The sequence below is a fragment of the Bubalus bubalis genome, chromosome 6, assembly GCF_019923935.1.
Source record: "Bubalus bubalis isolate 160015118507 breed Murrah chromosome 6, NDDB_SH_1, whole genome shotgun sequence".
Taxonomy (NCBI): Eukaryota; Metazoa; Chordata; class Mammalia; order Artiodactyla; family Bovidae; genus Bubalus; species Bubalus bubalis.
Window position 1 is genome coordinate 33,772,715 of NC_059162.1, and position 10,027 is coordinate 33,782,741.

The window sequence follows — 10,027 nt, forward strand, 5'->3', positions numbered from 1 at the left end:
GAACCTGAGTGAGGCTTTCCTCTGGAAAATAAACATTAAAACATCTTATTTTTTCAAATTTCACAAAACACATGGCTCTATGAATAGACTTCTAGGGCTTGGAAGGGGTAGGTATGAGTAAGGGGGCCCAGAGCATAGGCATCAAGAGTTTTCTCAGTAATTCCACCTCTGCTCATGAGTAACAGAGCCGTAGGAAGGGTGGAGGGTGACTGTGGGTGTCGCCAAAGAACCTGCTTTATGTGACTTACAGTAAGTCACTCAACTACTCTGACACCCAATTTCCTGAACTGTAAATGTCCTTATAAGGTTTTAAAGAGTAAATAAAAGCATGTAAATCAAATTTCCAGCTCAGTGTAATACGTGGTAGCTAATTATTTTAATTTTTATTTCTATCTGACACAGAGGGAGAACCATTGTCTGGGCTGTGGGAAGTAAGCAAAATAAAAAGAGGATTATGAGCCCACACTGCCCGTGAAGGCTGGGCTCAGTGGCTGCAGGAGGTGCGCACTGTGTGCGTGGTTTTGACCTGTGGAACTAGTGTGTGGTGATGGCCCTCCTGTGCTGCCTTCTGGAGAACAGCCTTAGGGAGACCACACGTCGAATGAAGTCCTAGCTGCCCCTAGGGACTTGAATGCATGAACAAGATGAACAGAAAGAAGGGAGGCTGAGCACATGGCTAACATTGCACAATAGTCGTCCTCTGCACAACGATTACAACTGTCTCCCGAGCCTTTTCTCTCCTGTGAACAAGGGCAACTCTTAAGGGAAAACTGATTGCATGGCTGCAGGAGAGGAGGCAACAGTCGCAAACAATAAAATCATTGCAGTGGGTGTTGGACAAGTAGGTAAGGCATGTGAAAGCAGCATTCTGGGAAAGTCCCTGGCTGATGAACTTGCCCTTGTGAATGCTTGGAAATGCATCTGCAGCATGGGAACATCTTTCTTCAGACACTTAAAATTGTGGCAGAGAACAGATCACCCTGTGACTATGGGGATAACCGCAGGAGTCCACCAGCGAGAGAGAGAGAGTCATCTCAGTCCGGTGCGGAGGAATGTTTTCTTCAAATTCATTATTCCTGCAATCATCAAGTACAGTCCCAATTGCATCATAAGTGAGGCTTCCAACCCAGTGGATATCCTCATATATATTACCTGGAAACTAAGTGGATGACTCAAGCACCATGTGATTGAAAGTGGGTGTCAAAGGTTTCACTATTTTATGGCTGAAAACTTGGCATTCATTCCAGCAGCTGTCATGGATGGATTTGGGGAGAACACGGTGACTCAAGTGTAGCTGTTTGGAGTAGAATATATGTGGCCAGCATTTCTGTTTGGGAACTGAGCCCAGAAATGGGAAAGAACAATAATAGTGAAAATTGGAAGGAAGAATGTAAGGTGGTCAGAGAAGGCAATGTCACCTCACTCCAGTACTCTTGCCTGGAGAGTTCCATGGACGGAGGAGCCTGGTAGGCTGTAGTCCATGGGGTCACTAAGAGTCAGACACGACTGAGCAACTTCACTTTCACTTTTCCTTTCATACATTGGAGAAGGAAATGGCAACCCACCCCAGTGTTCTTTCCTGGAGAATCCCAGGGATGGGGAAGCCTGGTGGGCTGCTGTCTATGGGGTTGCACAGAGTCAGACACGACTGAAGCAACTTAGCAGCAGCAGCAGCAGCAGCATGTAAGGCGGTAGTGGAAAGTGCCTGTGAAATCACCAAGCTAAAAGGGTAACCAACTGGTCTGTTGGTTGACATGTGACTGATCTCATTGAATCCATGGTGAAAAATCTATCCAGGATTCATCTGGTGTCACAATGGTGAAGGGGATTCGTGGCATTTAGAATGAAGTCTTCCTCAATCGTCCGTGTGTCCTTAATGCTCAGGGGTTAAGCAGTGTTATCAACCAAAAGCTGAAGGCTGATAAGGCTGCTCAACTCAAGAAAAGTGCAGATACACTGAGGGACATCCAGAAGGACCTGTAAGGCCTGTGGCTTCTGGGTTCTAAGCTGTAGAAATTTTAAAACTCCTATGTGAGGGAATTCCCTGGTGGCCCCATGCTTCAGACTCTGCGCTTCCACTGCAGAGATCACAAATTCGATTCTGGGTCAGGGAACTAAGATCCTGCATACTGCGTGGAGTGGCCAAAACATAAAAATGAAAATAGAAACAAAAACACTCCAATGTGATTATCCATGAGCCTTTGGTTTTCATCCATGTATATGGATCACAGTTTTCTTTTTCTCTTCCTAGATGTGTGAATTTGGGGTCAAAGAATCAAAGGCCATGCTTGTGGTTTAATGTTTGTAATAGGAGCCCTTGCTCTAGGAGTATTAACTATCAAAATAAAAAATAAAAAGCAAGATGGAAGGAGAGAAAGAAAGGATGAAGGCTGGGAGCTTGGGCAGGTCTGGATTCCAATCCTACCTCTGCCTCTGACAACCTGTGACCATGGCTGGTGGCTTCATATGCTCGAGCTGCCACTTCCTCAGCTGTCACACGGCAGGACAGTCCTGACAATGCTGGGCAGAAGGGTTGTGATGACATGAAGTGCAGACAGGCACAGAGCGAGGGGTCACTGTTCCTGCCCCCTCCTCTTCCCAGTCAGATACACTCTGGGACCTGCACCAGGAGGAGATGCGTCTATGACTACAGCCTGGGCACCTGGCGACTGAAAGTTCTCCAAGGCCTGGGTGCATGGCTGTCACAGCATGTGCTCTCAGCCATGTCACAAAGCAAGCCTGGCTCGTGGCGGGTGCCCGTGACGTTCGATGACCTAAAACAATGAAACCCATAATCAGAGGGTGCACCGACTTGGCTGCTGTGGGTTTGTTTGCCCACGCACGAGGCACAATCATCTCGCTTGGAGTTGCATCGGCCGTTAGCCCTCAAGTTCTGTTGCTAAGAGATTATGAACCAAATGATGTTTCCAAAAAATAACCACTACAGGATGTTTCAGGATAGAACCATAATAACAGCCTAAACAGAATGGGCATGTTGTTATTGATAAATCCTTATGAAGAGCCAAGGAATGAGGTGACTGGGGGGTAGTCTAGCCATACACATCCTATGGAAATTACTGGTTTGCCAAGGTCTTGAGTATAACAAAATAGACTCAGGGATAAAACTGTAAGGGACATAATATAATGCCCTCATGATTCTGAAATCAAGCAAGCAAGATGTATTTGTTGGGGACTTATTATTTGCCTGTTTTGTGTGTGTTTACAACGATGTCAGCCACATTAAGTTACAGGCGGTGGTGACTAAGCCTGGCAAAGCTGTAACCACCCTGGTTGGCACAGTGCCCATGGGCCACAACTGATTAAGTGATTTAACAGCCGTTTGCTGCCACCTCCACTATTGCTGTGTTGCTGGGGCAACAGGAACCAGTCTACTAACAGAAGCCCACGTTAGAGCAGGACAAGAGATTCCACCCACAGGGTAGTCAGCAAACAGGGCACTTGTAAGGGACTGATGATTGTCATTGGTGCCTAGACCAGTGCTACCCGTGGGATTTTCCTGGGAAGATGCAGCCATTCCACTGCAGGTCCTCACCTCCAGGAGATCTCTGTGAGGCAGGTGGATGAGGGCAAAACAGGTGTTATCTGTTAAGAAAGTAACTCCTGATCTCTGCCCGCCTCTCTCCTGACCAGGGAGCTGAGCAGTGTGATGCCAGCCCCGCCCACTTCCCCCCTCTTTTATCCCCGCCCCCACCGCCACCGGAGGGACCCCAAAGCAGCCCCTGTGCTTGCTGTCTGGCTGGTTACTCTGGCTGCAATGGCCTAATGGTCTACATTTCATCTCACTGGGCAGATAAATGGAGGGCAAATTGTTGTGTTCTTCTTTCTCACTTTACAGGTGTGACAACCAGGGTCACAGAGGGACAGAGTAAAGTGTCAAAGCACAGAGCTAGTAAGTCAAGGGCAGACCCATGTCGTCTAGCCCCAAATCCCAGGATCCTCACTGCTTGCCAGACCCCAAGACCCGTGATGCTTTGCGCGGGAAACCGCCGAGTGTTGCAACGCACCCAGAAAGGGGTCAGTGTTTCCACGGGTCAACCCTGGTGACCCCCTGTCACTATGTGGCACCCAGGGGAGGGGGCAGAGCCGCCAGCACTCTGACTTCCTCTTTCCCCCAAGGGGCAGAAGAAGGGGGTCACAAACCAAGCAAATCATTAACATCCCAGCCTCAGAAGCTTATCCTGCCACTCGGTACCTGGGTGACCCCAGGCAAGTTAATCTTTTGCAAAGCTGTTTGCTTTCTTAAAATTAGGAGCTCAGGACATATCTATTTGGTATGGAATTTATGAGGAATGCATGAGATTAAACAGGTAAAGATGGTTAGCAGTATGTATGGGAAACACTTGATAAATGCTAACAGCAGCAGCATCTGAGGCTATAATACCCTCACTTTCACTGCCACCATCATCCACTTCTGCTCAGGACTTGGGGTGCAAGTGGGTAGGAGGATGGCTCTAATTAGAGTCCCATTACAGTCCCCAGTAGTGACCAGCCTGCGCTATGAAGGCCTCCGCTGACAAAGGGAGACATTTCTCAGGGTTCCTGGCAATAGATGCTTCGTTTTTCACAGGCTAGACTCAAGGAACAGAGAAGTAGCTTTGCGGGTTTCCATGGCTGTCTAAACACATGTGCTTCCAATTGGCTCTCTGGGGCTGGAATTCCCCGGTGCCCGGCCCAGGCCAGCTCTCTCCACTGCCCAGTGCCCCCCACCCTGAATCGTGCTGGGCATCTTCCCACGACCAGACCTAGGGGCCTCAATCACAGATTTCATCCTATCCATCATTTCTCAATTCCATCCCTTGGAGTGGGAAGAGCTGGGGTACCCCTTCCCACCTCCCCGCCCCCGCAAGTCTTTCTGAAGGTTTTTACTCTGAGAGTCTTAAAACTCCAGCCCAGAGAAGGGCATCTGAAGGCGGGCTGGGTGGAGGGTGGAGATGCAGGCTGAAGTGGCGGGATCATGAATTTACCAGCCCTGCCACTTGGCACCCACCCCCAACACAGCGGCTCCAGTTATCCTGTGGGGTCAGGATGCTGTTTCTGCTGAGTCATCCTTTCTTGCCCAGAGGGATCCTGGCCCAAAGCCACATTCCTGTTGGGGTCTGAGTGCCACAGAGTACAGAAACTTCCTTTCTCACCAGCCCCTTGGCTCTCCAGCCCTGCACACAGGCTGGTCTCTCAGCAGCCTCTGCCGGCAACAAACACCCTCCACCAAGTCTGTGTGTGTCCCCCCAGGGCTCCGGCCCACCCTGGACCCTGAGCTCCAGGAGCAAAGAACATCCCACAGGGAGGGAGGCAGCAAGTGTGCCAGTGCAGGAGGGAAGGGAGGAGAGGCAGGGCCCAAGGGGAGGAGCCCAGAGGGGGACTGAGGAGCTACTTAAGCTAAAATTCCTGCCTGTCCACTTGGTGGGCCCTCATGTCAATGCGGGTCCAGCAGCCACTTTGAGAAGGAGCCTATGCCCCAGGACAGGCCTGGGCAGGAACCCCATTTCAAGCCAAAGAAGCAATGAGACAGTCTAGGCTTCAGCCCTGGGCCCATACTGCCCTCCCACCCAGCAAGTCCAGCATCCCCTGATCGTGCAAAACTTCAGGGTCCGCAGATAAGCACCTTCTGCAGAGCCCAGGTTTCAGAAACATCTTTGAGTACCCACTGTGTGCCAGACTCCATACCAAGCACTGGCCCTACCAGAAAGGACAAGGTAGATGCGGCCAAATCCGTGATGTCTCTCCCATCTTTTCCAGGCCCACTACCCTCACCTCCACTCATGCTCTCATTGCAGACTGCTTAGGTTACAATCTGGGTTCCCCACTTTCAGCTGTGCGATCTTGAGCAAGTTACTTTACTTCTCTGAGCCTCCATTGCCTCATCTGTAAAATGGAGGCAAGCTAGTACCTACTTTATAGGGATATTACAAGAGATAAGGGAGAAGGCAATGGCAACCCACTCCAGTACTCTTGCCTGGAAAATCCCATGGACAGAGGAGGCTGGTAGGCTGCAGTCCATGGGGTCGCTTAGGAGTCGGACATGACTGAGCGACTTCACTTTCACTTTTCACTTGCATGCATTGGAGAAGGAAATGGCAACCCACTCCAGTGTTCTTGCCTGGAGAATCCCTGGGACAGGGGAGCCTGGTGGGCTGCCGTCTCTGGAGTCGCACAGAGTCGGACACGACTGAAGCAACTTAGTAGCAGCAGCAGCAGCAGCAGCAGCAAGAGATAAATGAGTTTACATATGTAAAATATTTAAGACAGGGTCTGGCACAAAGAGCTCAGTGTGTGTATGTGTGTGTGTGTGTGCGTGCGCGTGTGAGTGTCTGCGTTCCTGACCTTGAGCGTTTGCTCAGGCTGTCCACTATCTGGAATGCGTCCTCCCTTTTCTGTGGAAACTTGGGGATTCAGACTTGGCAGAGTTTCCACAAGGGAGAACCATTAGATCCTGAGATCAGGCCACAGCCAGGTGAGAGAGCCCTTGAAACTTGCAGAGTATTTTCCTGTTCAACAAGGGTTTTACACCCTGTGAGGCAGACGAGGGAACAGGGCTCAGGGATGTTGACACCTGCCCGAGGTCACAGCACTGGAGCTGAGGGTGGAGGCCGGGACTCCTGACTGCATGTAGTACAGTCCTTGCCCCAGCCTCACAGTGTTGGTCCCCAGGAAGCTTCAGACACCCTGAGGCCAGGGCCAGGATAGCAAAGCTCCCCCAAGGCTCAGCATGCAAAGGACAGGACCTTCTTGGCCCTTCAGGGACTCTGGGGTCAGTGGGCTTTGTCTCTCAGAGCCAGACAGGGCCACAGAGAGCCGCGGGACAGGGGGCACTTGCTGGCAGAGCCCTGAAGAGGGCCCCGCAGGAAGGGCTCAGCCCAGGAAACTCTGAGCCATGCTGGCAGACCACAGGGCCCCCAGGCTTCCTGCTCCCTCCTCACAGGCTGCCCTGTCAACGTCAACGGGTTTGTGAAACCCTGCCGGGCAGGCAGTGGGAACTCAAGGGGCCCCAGGGTTCACGGGCTGTGGTCACCCTGTTCCTTCGCGGCCCAGGAGAAGGTGGCTTTCTAAAGATGGCCCTCCGTGCTGTAATGGGATCCAGCTGCTGCGGGAGACAGGCACCTGAGAACGGCCCCTTCTGTTAGGCCCCGAGGCCTCCGGATGCCAGCGTTCTTCCCTGCAGGCCCAGATCTCCCGGGCCTCCACAGATGCACGGAACCCTTAGATGCAGATGCAGGGGGATCTGTGATTGAAAGACTGGAGTGAGAGATAATGTGGATTATGAACCAGCTCATAGCTTTGCTAGCTGTGTCATTTTGAGCAAGTTGATTAACCTCTCTGTGCCTGTTTCCTCTTGTGTAAAATGGCGATAAAAAAAAAAAAAGCACCTATCTTGTTTTGAGAATTAACTAGAATAATGTATATGGAAGGTTTGGCACAGTATCTGGCACACTGTAAGCTTTTGGACCACAGAAGCTGCTATGTTAGTAACCGCTATGTGTGGCAACAGAATGCAAATACCATTGCATTTCTTTGATTTTGGAATTTTACTTAAAACCATCTAGACCCAACCTGCTATACTTGAAGGAAGTCTGTGCCTTCCTCTGGAAGCTTCCTCTCCCTTTGAGTTGTCCAAGAACCCCAAGTCTTATGTGCTCCAAAGGGAGAGGTGGAAGGTCCAACTCCCCAAAGGGGGCCAGGAGCACTGGGATCCTGACCAGTCCCGTGCCTGGTGACACTATCCCCCCATGGCAGAAGAAGCTCGTCCTATACTCTCAGGCCACATGGATCTCCCAGGGGGGCGACTCCACGTATGGCCCCAGGTGCCACCAACCCTGCCTGCTGAGGTGCTCCCCACACTCATGCTGCTCATGCTTACACGTGGTCATTCCGTGCTGCATCTGCAGGGCTTCTGGGCCCACTTCCTGCAGACAGGAGTTCAGTCCCTTTTCCTTCCCCAGGATCCCTGCTGGGGTTGGGGCTACTTCTCCTTTTCAGACCCTAAAACACAAACAATCTCGCTACTCCTCTGTGTCTGAGCATCCCTGAAAGCCGCACACCTCGGTTAGCCTCAGTGCCGATTCACCTGCCCACAGACCACCAACTTGGTAACTTTCACATGGAACAGAAAAAAATTGGTCTCCGTGGGGCATCCTGCCAGATCAATGTTTTTTTCAGTAACTGGCAGCAGGGACAAGCCAATCTTGAGGCCAGGGCAGCAGGGGAGCCTTTTCTCTTCACACCCTGGAAGCCCCAGATGTGAGCTCCTGGAACCAGGGACGCAAGAGAGTTGCATTACAGTATCCCTAGCAGCTGGCTCCAGCTCCTGAGCTCTTGCCAATATGTCCATATGGTTCAGTGAATGCTTGTTGACTGACAGACTGACCAACGGAGAGCAAAAAGACCTATCTGAAGGAGGGGGTCAGGCAGAGGTGCTGGCTTGGACAAAAGAGGGCTAAATGGACCAGGGACACCAGGGTAACGGGAGAGCATGTGGGTCTGTGAGGTGGGGTGGGCTCCTTGTGGGGGTCAAGGAAAGAGGATGCACTTCTAGGGCTGCCTAAGAGCGCGGGGCAGTCAGGGTAGCACCGGGTTTGCTGAGAGACCTAGGAGGCATCTCTGGAGATCCCAGACTCCTCCAGGTACACAACAGGAGCTGGGGAACATGATAGCAGGACCTGGGGAGGCAGCAGCCTCAGAAGCTAGGTGAGCAGGACCTGCTCCTGGGCAGGAGGATTCAGGGGCAACCATCAAATTGTAATTCCTCTCTCAGAAGGGACATCTGGGCTCCTGGGGGGGGGGGGGTGGGCATTCAGGGGAAACCATCAAATCATAATTCCTCTCTCAGAAGGGGCGGCTGGGCATGGTTCAAACTGTGAATTGGACACACTGCCCTTGACAATGTCCAGAGCTCAGGTTGCTCAAGAGAGGGGCTCCCACGGCCCAGAGGTGGCTCTAGCATTCTCTGGGTCCATCTCAGTGCCCTGTGCTAAGATCCTCAGGGACCTCTGGGCCTTGAGCAGCTTGGACCTGAGCTGGGCTCCCTCAGGAGCAGCAGACACAAGGAATGTCTGAGGGGGACAGGAAGAGCCAGGGCCCACTGGCCTACTGGGGTCATCGCCTTTAGAACCCAGTACCTGGGCTTCCCTTGTGGCTCAGCTGGTAAAGAATATGCCTGCAATTCGGGGGACATGGGTTCGATCCCTGGGTTGGGAAGATCCCCTGGAGAAGGGAAAGGCTACCCACTACAGAATTCTGGCCTAGAGAACTCCATGGACTATATAGTCCTTGGGGTCACAGAGTCAGACACGACTGACTGACTTTCACTTCACTTCACCTGGGTCCAAACCCCAGTTCTGCCGCTTACCAGCTATGTGACAAGTACCCTCTGTGAGCCTGTCACGCGCCTCATGGAGCTGCTTGTGAGCATTTAGTGAGGATGCAAAGCATTTAGCACAGAGCGTAGCCCGAGGCACAGAGAATAATGGAGCCCCCACTTGGCATGACCCTGAGACAGGTGTGCCGAGGAAGCGGGTAAGGGTGATAGGGACCTCTCCCAGGCTCGTGCCTTTCTAAGAACCTTTTTGGCATCTCTTCCTCCTCCAGCCAGGGCTCCAGGCCCAATTAGAGGAGGCTGGGCCTTGGCCCAGGAGCACAGGAGGTTTCTCACCGTGGCAGAGAAATTGCTGGGTTGGGGGTGTGGGCAGCCACAGTGACCGTCTCCAGGCAGGACGGATGCGGCTTTGCTGACAGAGAGTCTGCGGCCAGGACATGCCAGCGGTGCAGGTCTGAGGTCAGCAGTGGGGAGCCAGCTTTGCCGCTCCCGCCAGGGCCCCACCAGGGCAAGGCGTCTGCTTTCAATCAGCTGCCCCTTGGCTCAGGGAGGGGGGTAGGGGCCTGAGACCTCTTCCTCAAGCCCAATTTCTCATCACTTGGAGTGGAGATACTCCGGGCAAAGAAGGCAGGGAGAAGCTCCAGGGACCCAGGACAAGGAGACAGGGGTTGGAAATAAGGTTAATTGTTGTTAGGT

General features: G+C 52.2%; 1 pseudogene; it reads left to right on the forward strand.

The window, feature by feature from the left end:
- The first annotated feature begins 501 nt into the window (after positions 1 to 501).
- LOC123334199 lies at positions 502 to 7,142 on the forward strand (annotated as a pseudogene).
- Positions 7,143 to 10,027: the final 2,885 nt, after the last annotated feature.